This window comes from Chanodichthys erythropterus, chromosome 18 (assembly GCF_024489055.1).
Source record: "Chanodichthys erythropterus isolate Z2021 chromosome 18, ASM2448905v1, whole genome shotgun sequence".
NCBI classification, from domain to species: Eukaryota; Metazoa; Chordata; class Actinopteri; order Cypriniformes; family Xenocyprididae; genus Chanodichthys; species Chanodichthys erythropterus.
The window spans coordinates 16905202-16923599 of record NC_090238.1 but is presented as its reverse complement, the minus strand read 5'-3'; the positions used below and the strand labels follow the sequence as shown (position 1 = coordinate 16923599).

Below are 18398 nucleotides of genomic sequence, written 5' to 3'. Positions count from 1 at the left end.
CAGGCAGATCACACCTACTTTCCTTGACATACTGGGAGCAAAAGAGGTTATTTAAACAGGATGTTAAAATCTGGTGCAGGTTTGCAAATCTTGTGAGATGAATCTCACAAAAACATGTTTTATTTGACCTCAAAATGAAAAGAAATCAAATTAAAAAGTAAGCTTTATGTAAGTAAAATAACGCTTATATTTATGTCCATTAAGAATTTTTGCATTGTGACATTACTGTTTAGATAATTAAGCACATATTTTCCCAAATTCTGAATTCTTTTAATATGTGGGTGACATGTCACCTGGACATGTCCTTCAAAATAGTTGATATTCAGCCCATGAAATTCTTTCCATCTGATTCTGAAGAGGCAGGATCAGTGTTGGTCTGAGTGCTAAAAGTCGTCCTGTGGGTTAATATGGGTTTCGTGTTTCTCTGATTGCTTTTTCCCACAGGTTGGCTCTTATCTCCTTGGACAGGCTTTTTCTTTTTTCCTTTCCTTTTTTCAAGGATCCACATTTTCTTTTAAAGCCACAGAGAGAAAGGAAACCTGTCATGTGAGAATGCACACCAAGGAAAATAAAGTGCTGAGCTTGATTACTTTATTTAGAGTGAGAAGCTGGTGGCACAACAAAAAGGAGAAGGAAATTCAAACAAAGAGGAGATGGCAAAGAAATACAAAGCATGATAAAAATGAAAAGAGACGAGCAGGAAACTGGAACAAGCAAGAAAATGAAATGAGATACGGAGAGACAAAGAGATAGAGAGGGAGGGACAGAAACTGCTCCCAGAGCTGCGTTCAAAACAAAGGTTAGGGCTGAAAGACAGACAGTGTCCAGTCTCAAGGGCCAGGCACATGGTGCGCAAAGAGCCTTCTCATACGATATTTCTGAGGCCCGCGGTATGAAACGGTTATTAAGCATCTACACACTTGCTCTCATCAACACTCCGATGCACACAGAAACATGTCTATTTACTCCACTTCACACACAGAGAGCCATTCATTCTGCCTGTGCACAAAGAACAGAAGGCAGAAGAATCTCAGGCAATTATGCGCCGCAGGCACTGAGAGTGTGTTAGAGAAAACTGTGTAGGAAAGCAAGCTCAATCTTGCCCTGTGCAATACATACACAGGACAATGAGATGCTATCAACTTTTATTAATGGAATAATTTCCTTAAAGGTGCCCTAGAATCAAAAATTGAATTTACCTTGTCAGAGTTGAATAACAAGTGTTCAGTACATGGAAATGACATACAGTGAGTCTCAAACACAGTTGTTTCCTCCTTTTTGTGTAAATCTCATTTGTTTAAAAGACCTCCGAAGAACAGGCGAATCTCAACATAACACGGACTGTTACGTAACAGTCGGGATCATTAATATGTACGCCCCCAATTTTTGCATATGCCAGCCCATGATCCCAACATTATGGAAGGCATTAGACAAGGGCAGCCAGTATTAACAACTGGATGTGCACGGCTGAATCATCAGACTAGGTAAGCAAGCAAGGACAATAGCGAAAAATGGCAGATGGAGCGATTATAACTGACATGATCCATGATTACATGATATTTTTAGTGATATTTGTAAATTGTCTTTCTAAATGTTTTGTTAGCATGTTGCTAATGTACTGTTAAATGTGGTTAAAGTTACCATCGTTTATTACTGTATTCAGGGAGACAAGAGCCGTCGCTATTTTCATTATTAAACACTTGCAGTCTGTATAATTCATAAACACAACTTTTTTTTCAAAAAAAAATTTATAAATCTCTCCAACATTGTAGCATTAGCCGTTAGCCACGGATCACAGCCTCAAACTCATTCAGAATCAAATGTAAACATCCAAATAAATACAATACTCACATGATCCGACGCATGCATGCAGTATTCATGATGAACATCTTGTAAAGATTCATTTGAGGGTTATATTAGCTGTGTGAACTTTGTCAATGCACTGTATTATAGTCGACAGCTCGGGGGGCAGGGAGCGCGCGATTTATAGGGGCCACAGCCTGAATCGGTGCATAGATAATGATGCCCCAAAATAGGCAGTTAAAAACAATGAATTAAAAAAATCTATGGGGTATTTTGAGCTGAAACTTCACAGACACATTCAGGGGACACCTTAGACTTATATTACATCTTTTGAAAACTGGTTCTAGGGCACCTTTAATTCATGGATTTAAAGAGAATATGAAACATTTGCTTTTAACTTGCAAAACTTGATGAATTTCAGACAGAAAATAAAAATCACATAATAATTTGAATTTATCAATTAGGATTTTACTTGATTATTAAGGCAAGCATTAGTATATACTTAGATACCTAGATTTGAAAAACCGTAGTCTTAAATTGTAAACTTAAATGATATGATACATGAATAATACTTAAAATCATCCCGCTTTAGATTGCCACCTGCTAAAAGATTTACACAGAATTCTGAGGAGGCACAGAGCATTCTTAAAGGGTTAGTTTACCCAAAAATATAATTTATTACTCACGCTCATGTCATTCTACACCTCTAAGACCTTCGTTCGGAACACAACTTAAGATATTTTTGATGAAATCCGATGGCTCAGTGAGGCCTCTATTGCCAGCAATGTCACCTCTCAAGATCCAGAAATGGCCTTAAGACATATTTAAAACAGTTCATGTGAGTACAGTGGTTCTACCTTAATTTTATAAAGTGATGAGAATACTTTTTGTGCACCAAAAAAAAAAAAACTAAAAAAAACTTTTCAACAATATCTAGCGATGGACGAAATCGTTGAAAATGTTGAAATGTTGAAAAGTCGTTATTTTTAATAATTTTTTTTTTTTGGCACACAAAATGTATTCTCATCGCTTTATAATATTAAGGTAGAATATTAAGGTTCCGACGATGAACAAAGGTCTTACGGGTGTAGAACGACATGAGGGTGAGTATTAAATGACATTACTTTCATTTTTAGGTGAACTAACCCTTTAACTCAGTTGTGTAACAACATATTGAATAAAAGACCAACATCACAGCAATGCCCTGGAAAATATATCCACAACACCTAGCATTGTGGTGACGAGTTATACATGGGCCACACTCAGAAAAAAACAGATCTAGTTGCTGGTTACATTTTAGAATAATACTTTAAAGTAGGACAAAACAGTCAAAACGCTTTACATAGGCAAGCGTAATAAAGAATTAACATATATATCAATTTATATAACATTTAAAAATATATAAATATTAAAATAAATAAACAAGTAAAAATAAATTACTAATTAATTTATTTTTAAAAATAAAAACATGCAAAAATCAATTTTAAAATCAGTTAAGAACATAAAATTTAATAGGAAAATAGAAAAAAAAAACAGAAAATTAAAATGAAAGAAAATAATATAAATTTAAAAATAAAATGCACTAAAATTAAAAACACAGAGAAAATTATGTATGAAAGGAAATGAACTGAATGAAGTAATAGTAATACATTGCAATAAAAGAGCAGCATAGCCAGAAAAAACAGATGTGAAACAACTAAACAAGGTCAGTCTCTAGCAGTCTATGATATGTACAATGCAATAAAAATTTTTGCAATGCAATGCAATGCAAAAAAAAAAAAATGATTTCAACTCTTGACAAAAACATCTCGCCAAACATCACAGGCCTAGTAAATTGCCCTTAAGAGACAAATATGATATAGACGAAACATCCGAAATCTTTCAAGGTTAACCGTCTGATGTTGGAAAGCCTGAGTTAACCCGAGACAGTGTTGTGTTTGATCCACTGCTTGGCAACAGACGCACAACAGGCAGATGCATTAGACATCCGTCTCATCAGAGCAGTCTTTCTGTCCCCAGGTTTCATTTGCTGACAGGAAACCAGGGAAGGAAACAGGTGCTTTTTTTTTTGCCTTTTAGGGGCTTTGCAATAAATAAACATGAAGGCGAGAGCAGTGCTGCATGGGGCGGCAGTTGTCCTGATGTATTCCACACAGCACACTTCCCTCAATCAGCCTTAAGATGCCACAAAAGGAGCTAATCCATTTGAAGAGGAAGATGTCGGGCTTTTTGATCTGGCTCAAACTGATTAGGGTGTAGATATGGAAAGGCAGGGAAGGAGAACAGCATGCTAGAGGTCACACAATGCTAATGTCTCCTTCAACGAACAGCGAAGATATTTCTGAGTTACAAACTGTGGCGTTTAATGAGTGCCCGTGTTTGTGTGTATGTTGATAGGATTCATTCTAAAAATGAGCACGGATGTCCTTTTGATGCACTGCCAGATGGAATATGGATTTTTTTTCTCCTGTCATAGTCATTTGAGGGTTGTTTGAGTGCCAATATGAAAACATAATCAATAGGTGACACCTGTCAAACCGTCAGGGTGTAATGGTTACACATTTTGAATGTTTCTCAACTTGAAAATCGACTTTCTGTCAGCTGCAAGAGAAAAAGTGCGTTTTATCAACGCGTGCCACATTTTCGGTTTATCGTCTAGATAGACATCACCTAAGGTTTAACTCGATGAGGCGCCAACCCTCAAGCTTGGAGAACCACTCTTTCTGAGGACTACATAGAACGCTTCATTATCCAAAAGCTGTAAAGCTTTGTACCAAAAATAGAACAAAGAACGAAAAAGAAGATGTGTTTTCCTCATCCGTCCAATCAGAGCGCTCAGTATCTGGCTTCATTTGTCTGTCACAGCAGATCTGGAGCAGGAACGAAAGGGGAAAACCTCTTTCTGAATAGGTGAAAGGAGATGGGAAAGCAGAGGGTGGAGGAAGGGTGAGGTTTCCCACTGTTCTCACCTCAATTGCTCAGGAAAAGGCAACAGTGGGCTGCAGTAATGTGGCAGGAGGAAGCCGTATGAGCTTCAAACGTGCGGTCTGGTGAAGAGATATTATTCGTGAGGAAGAGTGAAATGTCAGGGGCAGGTGGATTATTCGCTGCGCCGAGGTGCACCTCATGCAGAGCAAGGGAGACCTGGGTAACAAAAAACCAGCAGGGTTTCTGACTGCTGACTGTAGTTATAAAGGTGACCGCACACTGTTTCAATGACAGACATAATCATTATTTAACAAAATAGCCAATTAAACTCAACTTTTAGCAAACTAAACACATAAAAAAAAAATACGCTACAGTACCTTCAAAATGTTTATCTTTCAAGAAAGCCAGTACAAATACCATAGCATTAAGACAAAAATGTATACGGTACACAATAAACTGTAGATGATGGCAGATGGAGCAATAATAACTGACATGATCCATGATATGATATTTTTAGTGATATTTGTAAATTGTCTTTCTAAATGTTTTGTTAGCATGTTGCTAATGTACTGTTAAATGTGGTTAAAGTTACAATTGTTTCTTACTGTATTCACGGAGACAAGACTGTCATTATTTTCATTTTTTAAACACTTGCAGACTGTATAATTCATAAACACAACTTTATTCTTTATAAATCTCTCCAACAGTGTGTAATGTTAGCTTTAGCCTGTTAGTCACAGAGCATAGCCTCAAACTCATTCAGAATCAAATGTAAACGATTAGACATGTTGCATGACGAACACTTTGTAAAGATCCATTTTGAGGGTTATATTAGCTGTGTGAACTTTGTTTATACTGTTTAAGGCAAGCGCGAGCTCGGGGGCGGGGAGCACGAGAATTTAAAGGGGCCGCAGCCTGAATCGGTGCATAGTTAATTATGCCCCAAATTAGGCAGTTAAAAAAATGAATTAAAAAAAAAAAATCTATGGGGTATTTTGAGCTGAAACTTCACAGACACATTCAGGGGACACCTTAGACTTATATTACATCTTTTGAAAACGCGTTCTACGCACCATTAACATTATACATATTGCATAGTGCATACTTTAAAAAAATAAATAAATAGTATGAGTAGTATGCATCCAAACTCATGTAGTCTTCCTTATTTAGTTTACAGAGTTTGGGATGCATACTACTCATGTTTATGCAGTATGTATAATCTAACTGGTTGCATTTGTGTTGTCATAAGTACCGACTTCGGCACTAAAATTTTAAAAATGTGACGATTACCAGTATTTCTCCCTAGCATTTTGAGCACGGTTGAGCAGATTCTTAAACACGTCTGATTGGCCATTGTGTTCACGCACTCAATAGATATGTCTGTGATTGGCTACAATAATCAACGCTACAAATACATGTTGTAAACAGACACCATTGATGCTCTTCACTGAGCGCTTAGTCTTATACACACAGGAGCGTTTGAAAGCAGGCATCTATCAGTTGATCCCTAATATATCCGGTGATGGACGCCTGCTTTCAAATGCTCCTGAAGTCAGTACTTTTGACAACACTAGGGTGCATCAAAGGATAAAATTGCATACTATATACAATATAAAGTACATACTGCAAAAATAGTAAAGTATGAGCTAGTATGAGTAGTATGCATTGCAAAATCATGAAGAAAGAATCATGAAGAAAAGGAAGATAATATACAGTACATATTAGGCACATAACACTTAAATTCTACACATAATCGCAAAAATTGTAGGAGTATCCATCCAAACCCATATAGTCTAGAGAAGACTAAACACACAGATACAAAATGGCAAAAATAGTCTTAGTATGGTATTATGCATCCAAACCCATATAATTTAGAAGAGGAAGACTATATCCAAGACTACATATGTACATAACAACATTAGTATTAGTATGGCAGTATGCATCCAATCCTAGTTTATCCAAGACGATACAGTCATGCACATAATATTCATACTGAAAAATTAGTATTAGTATGGAAGTATGCAACCAAACCTCCACCATCTAGAAGAGAAATACTATATCTAAGACTTTACATATCCACATAATAGTACTGAAACTGCATACTGCAAAAATAGTATAAGTAATATGGTAGTATACTATGCATCCAAACTCACATATTCTAGAAAAAGACTATATTTAAGATTATCCATATGCACATGACTATAAATACTAGTAGAAGTATGCTAGTATGCATCCAAAACAATATACTCTAGAAGAGGAAAACAATATCTAGAGAATAATATCCATAGATGGGTTCAGGATGCATATTACTCATACATACAATATTTGTATGGATATCAAATGTTCAGAACGCTACCAGAGCACACTGTAATACTGTATCCTACAATTCACTGGCTCAACTGAAGCACTATTTCCAAATTGATGAATGGCTAGAAGCAATATCAACTATCAATCTGAAATTCAAAACATTTCCTTCTTGAGTCATTATTTGACTGATTAAAGATATTTTTAGAGAAATTGGAAAAAAGGATCCATATTAATTTCCAGACCCACAAGCTGAATAAATGTCATAATGAGGTCATGTGACAAAAATGTAGCATAATACTGCTTGAAACATGAATCGCTAGAATACTATTCTGAACATAGTGTAGATACAATTGGTATTCATCAGAACTAAGCTTGTGTATTTGTCTCTAATAAAGGTAAAGCTATTACAGAAACACACACACACACACACACCAAAACAAACTACAGATAATTCTGGTTCAGAAGGGAGCCATTGCTTCTTACAAAAATCCACACAAGCATTCGAGCAACAGTGCACGCCTGTTTTTGTGTGCTGTACATTAGGCAACAGGACCCATCATCCATCATGCCAACCAGCGTCTGCACAGCTGCTGGGTAAACCCCTCTCATCTAAATGTCATCTCGCACACACAGACCCGAGCATCGGCGACTCTCTCCACCAGACCAGCCGCAACAGATGTGGCCTCGGCCCTCGCTATTTAAATCCGGCCACCTGATGCCCGAGGCTGCGGAGTGAAGCTCTGGCGGCACAGCATGGGTGAGCACGGCTCATTCGCACAAATTTATCATGATTTGTACAGGGTGTCCTGCTTCCTTTAACACTCTTCATCATATCCAATTTTCAGATTATGTTTTCAGATCGAGTATGAAGTGTTAATGTGTTAAATAGAGACATGAGAATCCTATCAAATTGTTATTGATATTATTGTAAAATCTCAACTATGCATCTTTATTAGGGCTGTCAATCAATTCAAATGTTGATTTTGATCAAATTAATTATTAATAATATTCTGATTAATTAACTGCATATGTCAATATCTGTTGAGAAAAATGTACAACTGAACATAATTCAAAGACATTATATTATGGATCTTGGTAAACATGGTTTGATGTTTTTATCAAATTATTTTCTTCACGATTAATTCCACTGATTTAATAGGTTCAGCTGACAGCACTAATCTTTAAAGGTGCCATCAAATGTTTTTTTACAAGATGTAATATAAGTCTAAGGTGTCCCCTGAATGTGTCTGTGAAGTTTCAGCTCAAAATACCCCATAGATTTTTTTAAATTAATTTTTTTAACTGCCTATTTTGGGGCATAATTAGAAATGCGCCGATTCAGGTTGCGGTCCCTTTAAATCGCGCACTCTCCGCCCCCGGAGCTCGCGCTTTCCTTAAACAGCATAAACAAAGTTTACATAGATAATATAACCCTCAAAATGGATCTTTACAAAGTGTTCGTCATGCATACTGCATGTATGCGTCGGATTATGTGAGTATTGTATACTGTTATATTGTTTACATTTGATTCTGAATGAATTTGAGGCTGTGATCCGTGGCTAACGATCCAGACGTTCTGCCCTTGTGTAATGCCTCGATCATGGGCTGGCATATGCAAATATTGGGGTCATACATATTAATGATCCCGACTGTTACGTAGCAGTCGGTGTTATGTTGAGATTCGCCTGTTCTTCGGAGGTCTTTTAATAAATGAGATTTATATAAGGAGGAGGAAACAATGGAGTTTGAAACTCAGTGTATGTCTTTTCCATGTACTGAACTCTTGTTATTTGACTATGCCAAGATAAATTCAATTTTTAATTCTAGGGCACCTTTAAAAAAAAATATATATATATATATAAAATCCAGAATTATCCTCTATATGGAAAACACTGAGGGTTGAAGACCTGAATGGTACATTGTGTCCAGCTCACTGTCAACATCCATAGCACAGAAGTAGCTGAAATTGGATATTCCAAATGGATATTTATTTCCTCTCTGCCAGAGACAGTAAAGGAAATCTTTGGAGAAACCTAGAAATGTAATTTAAAAGCAATTTTACAGGACAGAACACAGTTGGGCCTGGAGGAGAGAAACAGAGATGAGGACACTGTTGAATCCAACACCAGAATGATGAAACTCCCCTCTGAATTACTCCTCTTGCAATCCCTCGAGATTTCCGTCACACTATGCGCACATAAAACTCACGTTTTTCATGTTGTTCCAAAACAGACATTTTAACTCCATTCCAAAACCAAAATTAGGCTTCTGTACCAAGTCTAAAGCCAAAATCCTAGGCAGCAATGCATCTATGTTCCAAAGAAAAAAGAAATTACAACACATTTTACATCCAAAATATAATCAATACTAAAAAGTACAGTAGTGTTGAAAGATTTGGGGTTGGTAAGTCTCTTAGGCCCTGTTTACACCTGGTATTAAGATGCGTTTTTAGTCGATTGGATCACAAGTGGACGATGCTAAATACAGGTACAAACAGGGTCTAAAATGTTTTGTGCTTGTCCACTTTTTACCACTTATGCTGCGTTCACACCAGACGCGACTTGCGTGAATAAATCGTGCTATTCGCGCGTAGTTGGACGCTTGAACATTTTGAGTTTACTTGCTTCATTCGCGCGTGAAAATCCCTTCACAACAGATGCGAATTTGCATCATGAGAGGGGCTCTCCCGCTCCTTTATGCGTCCCAGACTCTCCCACTGCTTTCTGCACACTTCCTCTGAATAAACACAACTTGTCAGTGGGGAAATAATTGTAAATTACAGCGAATAAGCTCAATTGGTCATCTTTAGTTGGCTTGTAGTCTTATATATATATATATATATATATATATATATATAGCTCAAATTGAATAAAGACCGTTTTTTACAACTTATCAGATTGTCCGACCTCCTCACTCACTTTCTTTCAAACACGATCCTTTTTATTTCTGTTTCTTTAACCCTTGTGCATTCAAAAAAAAAAGTTACACTTAGGTTAAAAATGGACAAAAATGTCCATGCCAAAAAACTGTCATAGAAATATGATTTATTAATATTTTTTTCCACTTTCACTGATGTCAATTTTTTAACCAGCATCTGTTCTATCCATAGATACCAAATATTCATTAATTTTAAGAACTTTAACCCTTTAAATGCTGGTTTGTTTACATAATGCCATAGGTGTTTTTTTATGAAAAAATTAAAAATAGTAGTTAATTTTCATAAACTAAATGCTAAGCAGATTTTTTTTTCTTTGCTTATTAGATTCTTGGGTGGGTCAATGAAGAACAACAACATTAATTTTGAGGCATTTATATTTTTTATGTAGTGTCAGATTTTTTACAAAAAATAACACTTAGGTCAATAATGGACAAAAATGTCCATGCCAAAAAACTGCCATAGAAATATTATATATTAATATGTGTGAACTCAAACTTTGTATAAAATCTACCAGACTAAAAAATCAGTATTTTCTTGTGGTGAAAACTAAAATAATGTGTTTAGGGGCTTCTGAACGTCTACTTCAAATTCAAGCGTAACTTTTATCTCCGTACAAAAACAATAACAAGTGAAAAAGTGCAATCAAGGGTTAAGATGTGTGTTTGGTCAAAAGAAGAACCTTAAAGCCTTCTTTGACCTTTTTCATAGTTTTCACATGACCCTATGACCCTGCCAAGGGTGTGACTCATACATGGAGTGGGATTTTTGATTGCCAGTATGATATAATTTCTTTCAAACTAATTACACAAATTAAATTTTCAGTAAACACCTGCAAACTACACTCTGACATCCTTACCAGTATACCCACACAATTATAGCTGCATTATTTTTCAAATTGACTTTATCATAGACTATAATATGCATAAGCAGAAAACACAAATAAAGCGAGTATTTCTTTTATAAGCCAAATTTGAAAATATGGCACAATCTAGTAAAAAATGGTAAAAATGTAAAATTTGAAGCCTTGCCGATAGAATGAATGCCTATTTGCAAATATTGTATCATTTTATAGTCAAATGGCCCTGGGTTAAAAAATTGCAGTTTTAATGGGTTTCAATGTGGACATCTTTGTCCTTAAGGTCCTAAGTGTGAGTATTTTTTGTACAGAGGGTAAAATTGATTTTTTGAAGGAAATGAGGGTAAAATATTAAAATTCCAATAAAAATAAACACCTGAGCCAAAATTCATGTAGATGGCATTAACAAAGGCACACTTATAACAAAAAACAAAACTGAAATGGACAAAAATGTCCATAAGGATGCACAAGGGATAAATGTATGAAGATGTATAGCGACGATGATTTTGTCCTCCATTGTTGTTTTGAATTTCTGCCTCAGCTCGCAACGTCACGTCACTACTAGAGCAAGCTCCTGATTGGTTAACGCGGCGCGGAAATTCGCCAAAGTTCAGATTTTTCAACTTACTTCATTCACGCCGCAGGATGTCAATTCGCGTCTTTGCATTGACTTAACATGTAAATCACTCGTGCTTACCGCTTCATTCGCGTCCGGTGTGAACGCACCATTACAGAGGCATTCGAAACTGCATTCGACCGGATTGCTTTTGTAGTGTAGATGCTCATGTGGTCGAATGTGTTCAAACAGCCACAAAAGACCACCTTCTGTCCACCTGCTAAACTAACACATAAACATTATGAGAAGTGTGCTAGCCAGACAGGATTTAAACTTTGTCGGCTGAAGAGTTTGGTTTTAAGATGAAAAATGTACCAAGCACAATATTCGCTCACCATTTCTGATTTCTAACCCCTATTCAGAGTACAGTTTAGTCTAGTGGCTGTCAGAGCAGAATAAAGAGCCACGCCCATAGACCCTGCCCTCAAATAAATCAGGACGAAGTGGCTGAAAGTTGACAAAAGAGATGGATTAAAACACCAGGTGTAAACAGGGCCTTATGTTCACCAAGGCTGCATTAATTTGATCAAACATTTTGAAATATTATTACAATTTAAATAATCTAATTTCTATTTGAATATATTTTAAAACTTGTGACAGTAAAATTAAATTTCAGTATCATTACGCCAGCCTTCAGTGTCAAATGATCCTACAGAAATCATACTAATATGTTGATTTGGTGCTCAAAAACATAAAAATGCTCCTTTCTCTGACACTTGGAAGAAACAAAATGACAACACTATATTTAGATTTGCAGGTGTTCAATTTACAACAAAGAATCGTGCAACAGTACGCATTGTTAATATGCTAATGCCAGTCTCTAATGAAATCAACTGTGTGGAGTTTTTAAAAGGGGAGCTAGTTGTATGAAATAACTCTTTATTTGCAATGACTATGTAAAGAGACACTTGTTTGTACTATAGAAATAGCACTAAATGATAAACTTGACTAACATTTCAAATCAAACATTTACGAGGCTCTATTACAGTTAAGATGTTGCTATATTAGGTAGCCAACTATGTAGACCGTACACAGCTTGTAAACACCAAGGAAAGTGATGGTAACCACCAGTGTATAATACAAAGACAAACAACAGAGAGGTAACACAAGGGCCATTCAAAGCCAAACAAACAGAAGGTTCAACAAATGGTTGTGTGGGGTTTTTAATGGCAAGAGTCTTCATGTGCAAATATAGTCCCTTCTCTCCAGTGTAATGTCAAGGCGGGGTGGATACCGTGACATTTCTGCAGGATCAAGGTCAGTGCAGGGGCTCCTTGCTGGTGCAGGGAGGAGTTGTCTTTCAGTAGTGGGTGACATTTAGACTGGAGTCCACTAATGTGGTGAAACTCCCCATGGAAAAGGCCTGGCTACAGCGGGGAGAACACACATGCAGTCTACTGAATCCAAACATCATGCATAAACATAAAACAAGTCATATTTGCATAATAAAATGTGCTAAAAAATGTCGCATTGCAACTGAAGACATTGATTTGTCAATTCAAACATAAGCACAATAACTACAAATTTATTTTTCAGTGAAAGAACTAAAACCCTTCACGAAGTGTCATTTCACAAGGCTGTTAATGAAGGGTATAAGTGATGGTTAAATTAAGGAAGTAATTTTGTTGTTTATGATCACGTCCCTGCAATTCATTTAGACAACCGAGGTATTCATGTGAGATATTACCTGGGATATAAACAAATATGTGTGTGTGAGTGTGTACCTAAGTGTTGTGTGTGTGTGTGTGTGTGTGTGTGTGTGTGTGTGTGTGTGTGTGTGTGTGTGTGTGTGTGTGTGTTTGTATGTATATATACATGTTAGGGGTGTATTGGTAAATGTATTCGTCCCGTTCATGCAGTTAGACGACAAATACAATCAGTCCCAGGCAATTCACACTCTAATCCAGAAGGGGTATGCGGTAATGCAGCACTCTTTGCTAACCACCACAACAGGAAAAAGCGCAGAAGAAGAAGAACAGACTATCTAGATATGTGTGTAATCTCTCAACTGGTGTTTCAACCGCAGAAAGACATAAAAAAAAATAAAAAAAAACAGCTTGAGAAAAATATCCCACGGAGCATTACATTTACCTCAGGCAAGTCATTTAGTGCCCACAGCAAGTTAGTTCACTACAGAAATGAACTCTAGAGGGGAGCATTTCACTAAATATATCACTATATTAGCTTATATATTCATTATATTGAATATATTTATTATATACTGTTATATTATTATATTATATAATATATTATTATATATATTCATTAATATATATTAGTAAATATATTTATTACATTCATTATATTTACTTTACCTGTTAGTAATGTCTTAGTTATTTAATATAGTACGTTTAAATAAATTTGTCATGACAGTAATGATTATATTTCAAAAATGAATTGGAGTAATCATTTTATAAGAGTTAATGCAAAACCTGCATTATGTGCAATTTTTTATTTTTTTTATTTTTTTATTTGAGTGTTTATTATTATATCTAAAAATAAATAGCAACTGAATTTAATATTTGGGCAAAGGTGCAATGTGTAAAATTTAGGAGAATCTATTGACAGAAATGCAATATAATATACATAACTATGTTTTCAGTGGTGTATAAAGACCTATAATGAACGTTTTTATTACCTTTGAATAAGCCATTTCTATCTACATACACCGAGGGTCCCCTTACATGTTAAGTCGCCATTATGCACCGGCATGTTTCTACAGTAGCCCTAAACGGACTATGTTGTTGTTCTTCTACATCTTTCATGTTTTTAGAGGCAGCTTGCATCGTCACTACATTGAATATGCACAAAGTAGTAGTAGTAGTTGTCTGGTTTATTAGAAGCAGAGACTGTTCTTTGTTAGAAGTAAGAAGAAACCTCATTGCTTCACTGGCTACTCTCTGCTGTCTCAGATGAAGACATCTTTGTCTTGTGTCAGCCAGATGGCCACTGTAGCTTCTCCGAAAGGGAGGGGTGAGCGCCATTGGTTGCAGTTCACACCCTCACCACTAGATGCTGCTAAAATGTACACATTGCACCTTTAATTGTAACCTTTAATAATATAGTAATGTGCAAGAAAGGGCTCCCTATATATAAACTAGTGTTTAATAAAAAAAGAAGAAAAAACTATTTTATGTTTAGTTTTCTCCTCCCTGCTTTACCGAATCTGTATCGTATCGTGATTTAAATACCGAGGTCATGTAATCGTCATGTTTGTATATATTTATATATTAGGGGTGTGACGAGACAGATAGCTCATGAGACGAGACTCGAGATTGAGTTCACAAGAACGAGACGAGATTTTTACACACTATTTTTAAGAAATACTCAAAGATTAAATACATGATTAAAAAAATAATCTGCAGGTGTATTTAAAATGTTTTAACTAATCATCTTGTAATTAATGTCATTTCAGTTCTACTTTCTGAGTATGAATTATCATATGCAGTAAAAGACAACAATATTCAAGCACTGTAAAAAGGTTTTGCCGCAAACTGGCTTCTCTCCTGTATGATTTCATACGAGTCTCTTCAGACCTTACTGTACATGATTTATGAGCTTCTACAACTTTTGACCTCCTAACTGAACTCCTTTCCACAAACTGATCATAGAAATAAAGAGTATAAATAAAAATGGTAAAACTTTACAATAAGGTCTCATTTATTAACATTAATGTATTAACCAACATCAACAACGAGCAATATCTTTGCTACAGTATTTATTAATCTTTGTTAATGTTAGTTAAACATAAAAATAATCATTCATGGTTACTTCATAATAGTGCATTAAATAATGTTACCAAATACAACTTTTGATTTTAACAATGTATTAGTAAATGCTGAAATTAACATTAACTAAAATGGTGTATGAGTATTGTTCTTCCTTAGTTCAAGTTAACTAATGTTAACTAATGAAACCTTATTCTAAAGTGTTACCATAAAAATAAATAACAGTTTTATTTTAGTCTTAAAGGATTAGTTCACTTTTAAATAAAATTTTCCTGATAATTTACCCCATGTCATCCAAGATGTTCATGTCTTTCTTTCTTCAGTCGAAAAGAAATGAAGGTTTTTGATGAAAACATTCCAGGATTATTCTCCTTATAATGGACTTAAATGGCCTCCAAACAGTTGAAGGTCAAAAGGGTTTCAGTGCAGCTTCAAAGGGCTTTAAACGATACCAGACGAGAAATAAGGGTCTTATCTAGCAAAATGATTGGCCATTTTTGAAAAAATACAACTGTATATGCTTTATAAACACATATTATTGCCTTCTGTGTGCTTCCGTTTTCCGTATTCTTCAAAAAGCTTACGCTGTATGTCCTATGCCTTCCCTATTCTACTTACAAAACGAATGCGGCGCCAGTTCCATTTTTTCCGTAAGTAGAATAGGGAAGACGTAGGGACATACGGCGTAAGCTTTTTGAAGAATGTGGAAAGCGGAAGCATGCGCAAGGCGATCATCTGTACATATAAAACATATAAAGTTGTATTTTTTTCACAAATGACCGATCGTTTCGCTAGATGAGACCCTTATTCCTCGTCTGGTGAAACATGTAAGTATCTTCTGTTGCTTCCAAAGGGCAGTACTAAATGAAGAAAAAAAAAAAAAAAAAAATTTAAACAAAATAAGAAAAAATTTGGACATCTTCATCCTGTTCAAAAGTTTTCACCTCCAGGGCCTTAATGCATCGTGTTTCCTTCTGGAGCATTGGTGAATGTTTGAACCTTTTTTAATAGTTGTGTTTGAGTCCCTTAATGTCTTCAGTGTGAAAAGATGGATCTTATAATCAGATCACAGATTCTGCAAGGGCTGGATTTATCATCACATGCACAGGTGTTACTATAGTACCTTTTGTGGGGTCAGTGCTAGTGCAGTCATTTGTCATATATTATATATATATATATATATATATATATATATAATATATATATATAATAGTAAAATATATAGAGCCTTTAAGAATTCCAAATTCATGTGTGTGTATATATATATATATATATATATATATATATATATATATATATATATATATATATATATATATATATATATATATATATATATATATAATACATATATATATATATATATATAATACATATATATATATATATATATAATACATACCGCATTCGTTTTGTACAGTCAAGACAGTGATCATTCAGTGCTGTCCTTCCATGAAATAAATGTATGTATATATATATATATATATATATATATATATATATATATATATATATATATATATATATATATTATATATACACATGAATTTGGAATTCTTAAAGGCTCTATATATTTTACTATATACATTTCATGGAAGGACAGCACTGAATGATCACTGTCTTGACTGTAGCCTTTTTAGAATTGATGGGAATAAAATAGTTTAACGATCAGGCATTGAAAACAATTACTGATCGACCACCAAAATGCCTTGAGCATCTGCTCAAATGCTATAAACATACACTAGAAACACACTGAAAGACAAATGACTGCACTAGCGCTGACCCCACAAAAGGTACTATAATAACACCTGTGCATGTGATGATAAATCCAGCAATATTATGTGCTCTAGGAGGGGACAAGAATCTGACTGTAGTACGTCCACAGACACAGTGAGCTCAACTGCATGTGAATGACTCCGGAGAAACGTGAGGGCTGGAACGGAACAAAGGTATGCAGCCGCATTAGTATTCCGCTCACTGGCCTACACCCTGCCGGCCTTCCCAGCATTCTCCTCAGCGAAACACCGGCACACATACGCTTGTTATTAAACTACATCCGCCCATCCAAACCATGCTTCCTCATTAATATTTATCTCATTTAATACAAAGCTCATGCATTTTTTGATTAATGTAAAGGTCTTTTTTCCCAAATAACAACCAGGAGCATGTGTGCAGGGTTCATACATATTAATGCAAGCACGTACACAAGTGAGTGTTTGTGTGTGTGGTGTGTGTTTGTTCTGGTGGCTGTCACTCTAACAAGCTGTCAGTCACTGCATACTGGCCACACCACAGCGTCTCAACAGCAGGGCTGATGTATGTGCACTGGGAATGGACATGTGCAAGTCCACGCACAGAAAGAGCTCCCGAACCGCACAATAATGTTGGCGTAAGTCAAATAACAAAGCTATATAGTGGATAAAATCATCTAACAGCCATAAAGTAACAGAATAGCAATAATATTAGGAATAGCGTACTGCTTACTGCATACTGTGCAGTATGTAGGGTGAATTCAAGTAAGTTTGTAATTGAAATGAAAGACAAAATATGCAGTTCATCTAAATTCATCCTACTTTTCACAAATTTTAAAAGTAGTATGCAATGACAGACGTTTTAAACAGTAGTATGCTACACTGTCACATGGTCTTACTACATTGCATGATTAATTCCAGCCAAGTGGTGGATTTTTAATCCAATTCCTCTGGGAATTCCATGCATGAAATTTGCATACTGAGCACTTTATACTCTACTGTTCAAAAAGTTTGAGGTCAGTAAGATTTTTTTTTTTTTTTTTTTTTGCTGAAATTAATTCAGCAAGGATGCATTAAATTGATCAAAAGTGACAGACTTTTATAATGCTACAAAATATTTCAATTCCAAATAAATGCTATTCTTTTAACTTTCTATTAATCAAAGCATCCTTAAAATAATGATCTCCACAAAAATATTGTGTATTTAAAAAATATTAGGCAGCACAACTGTTTTTAACACTAATAATAATACAACCCGATTTCCGGAAATGTTGGGAAGTTTTTTAAATTGAATAAAATGAAAACTAAAATACTTTCAAATCACATGAGCCAATAGAACATAGATAAAACAACAAATGTTTAAACTGAGAAATTTTACAATTTTATGCACAAAATGAGCTCATTTTAAATTTGATGCCTGCTACAGGTCTCAAAATAGTTGGGACGGGGGCATGTTTACTATAGTGGAGCA

General features: G+C 35.3%; 1 protein-coding gene across 2 annotated transcripts in view; it reads right to left on the bottom strand.

Moving 5' to 3' along the window:
- kiaa0586 (KIAA0586 ortholog) overlaps nt 1-18398 on the bottom strand; it is a 152013-nt gene that overhangs the window by 95381 nt on the left and 38234 nt on the right. The window lies entirely within an intron of this gene.